The 3,034-nt window shown below is 40.0% G+C and overlaps 1 pseudogene; it reads left to right on the top strand.

Moving 5' to 3' along the window:
• The first annotated feature begins 391 nt into the window (after positions 1-391).
• Positions 392-2,278, top strand: LOC139949541 (uncharacterized; annotated as a pseudogene).
• Positions 2,279-3,034: the final 756 nt, after the last annotated feature.

Raw genomic sequence — 3,034 nt, 5'->3', positions numbered from 1 at the left:
TTTATGATGTTTACGAACGGTCTCAGTGAAGACTAAAAAATATAACCATTGTATATTGTTTTAGAGCATGGTGTCAGTTTCTCAACTGACAAGTTGTAAAATAGTAGCGAGACGCAAATGTGCACAATAACATCATTTTATACACTGTTAACCGTCCGTGGTTAGGGTTGACTAGACCATGATTTGAAAATAAGGTACGCGTTGGCAGTGAGCCAACTATTAAAACACGTGACAACATCACCAGGTGAGGAACACTGGTGGTAAGATGGGAGTTAACCGACATAACTAATTACCACAGGTGCACTTTCAATAGGCTACTGTTATATACTGACGCCTATATAACTAATAGTGAACGTGACGCTCATCGGGCATTTGCAGAACGGGCACCACCATGGAAAGCACGATTTTACAGGGTTTGGGGGACCGTCAAGTCCGACAGGTATATTTAATAACCTACAGCCAGGCAGACGAGACGATCGTCCCGGACCGTCTGGCCTTTGCGGAGATGGTTCTTATCGCATTCAGTGCGCTGGGCAGCCCCGTGCCGGTGTGCTGGTCCTGTTGTCAGGAAAGTCACATAAATGGTGGAATTCACTATCACATGGCTATTAAACTTCAAGTTGTCAGGCGATGGTTACAAGTAAGAAATCGAATAGCCAATTTACACGGTGTGAGAGTAACTTTTCGTCCAATCACACGAACTACTTCAGTGCATGGCAGTATGTCATGAAGGAGGATCGACTCGCAATAGCCATCCCTGGCCATCCCGATTTAGCTACCCCGCCATCCACAGCCAAAGCTTCAAGTGTACGCCATACTCCCGCTACTCAGACGGCTGCCGAACGACCTGGTAAGAAAAGGCGACGTGTCCGCCTGTCGGCCTACCAAGTCAGCGAACTTATCATAACCAAAGGTATGAAGTCCCATTTGGAGGTGTTAGCCTTTTCCAAACAACAGAAAAGCATGGGGAAAACCGATCTAGCCGAGTTTATCATCAACAGAGGCGATAAAGTCGTCTGACAAGTACTAAAGGTATGTTTTTCATAATATTGCCTGTTTTATGTACTTTGCTCACCATTTCCAGCCATTTGTCTATGAACCTGAAGTTTCACAAACTTAACTATAGTATGAGTGAAACATGTTTCTCTATAACAATGTGCTTAATATGAGACAATTGCTTTGTCCACAATTCGTCCTATTCATGTACCTGAAATCCTATACCTAAGGATGTTCTCTGCTCCGATGATAAGGTCACCAATGATAATGTAATATATTTTGAAATTATCCAAAGGTCATTGAATGCAAACTGCATAGAAGTGTACAAAAATATATCCCAATCCTCAAACTAATGTATCTTTGGCAAACGCGTACTTTGAACATAACTTTGGATCAATAGACCCCCAATTACCAGGAGCTCCTCAGTATGCAAATCAAACCCATACAAATTGCACTAATGACCTTATAGTTGTGAGGAGACGATAACTCACAACTTATCCAGTGGTCATAAAAATGGGTCAAATTACAAAAACTCCAAATGACAACTTTTAGATGTTTCTCATTGAGACTGTTTTATTGTATTTTTCTTCTATAGGATGCATGGGAATTGGAAGATTCAGAAAAGCGTCTACAGAGAGCAGGACTTAGTCGCCTGGAGATACTAGAGAAGTCACATTTGGATGAATGCATCTGCAAGGGTGAATGGCTTGCATGTGCTGAAAATGTATTACTTAACAATGATTTGTGCAATAAGAGTTTTTCTAAAGCAGTAACAACTCTCCTGGACGAGTGTAGGGGAAAACATCGTAACATCATGATTACTGGGCCAGCAAATTGTGGGAAAACATTTCATTTAAATCCATTAAATAAAATATACAATGTATTCACCAACCCAGCAACAACAACATTTGCTTGGGTTGGTGCTGAGCAATCTGAAATCATATTCCTGAATGACTTTCGGTGGACCTCGCAAATAATACCTTGGCAAGACTTGCTATTATTACTAGAAGGTCAACTCGTCCACCTCCCCGCCCCAAAATCGCATTTTGCACAAGATTTAATTTTAAATAAGGACACCCCCATTTTTTGCACTGGCAAAAATCCAATAGTTCTTGTCAAGGGTGGGTCTGTGGATGAAAGGGAAACAGAAATGATGGCCGTGCGCTGGAAAATATTGCCATTTCACCACCAGATTCCTGAAGATGAACAGAAGTGTGTACCACCTTGTACGCGATGCTTTGCATCACTAATCTTAAATAAGGAATAGTTTGGAACAGTCTCATATAGGTCTATAAAGGATTTTTAGAGAAAACATTTTCATGGTGGTGTGAAATTTGATGTCCATTCTGCATTTGCCCCCCCCCCCCCCCTCAATCCATGAATCAGAGCCTAAACTGTTCTAATTGCCCATTTTTAAAGTAGGTTAAAGGAACACGTTGCCTTGGATCGGTCGAGTTGGTCTTTGAAAAGCGTTTGTTATAAAATGTATATAGGTAGAAAGATGCTGTAAAAGTAGAACACAATGATCCACACAAACATGCCTCGAAATTGTACGGTTTTCCTTTAACCTCGTTGACTAACACAGTCGGCCATTTATGGGAGTCAAATTGTTGACTCCCATAAATGGCCGACCGTGTTAGTTCGCACAGTACAAGGAAAACCACGCAATTTCGAGGCAAACTTGTGTGGATAATTATATTCTACTTTTAAAACATCTTTCCAACCATATGCATTTTATAACAAACGGTTAAAAACGCTTTGTTATAGACCAACTCGTCCGATCCAAGGCAACGGGTTCCTTTAAAACCAACGTGTGAAATGTTCCTAAGACTTGGTGCTTTTTAGAGAGTACAGCACAATGAAGTGGTTTATATAATATAATTCGGCACATAATTGTCAGAAATACACAAAATTGAAGTTCTCACTATCTGTTTATTATTATTATTCTGATTGATAATAATTTATTTGGCAATTCTCAGAAAAATACAAAAATACCAATAATTTATACGTAAAGGATAAAACTTATGTTATCTATGTA

Source organism: Asterias amurensis, chromosome 17, assembly GCF_032118995.1.
Source record: "Asterias amurensis chromosome 17, ASM3211899v1".
NCBI lineage: Eukaryota > Metazoa > Echinodermata > Asteroidea > Forcipulatida > Asteriidae > Asterias > Asterias amurensis.
This window is presented reverse-complemented; position numbering and strand designations above follow the sequence as displayed.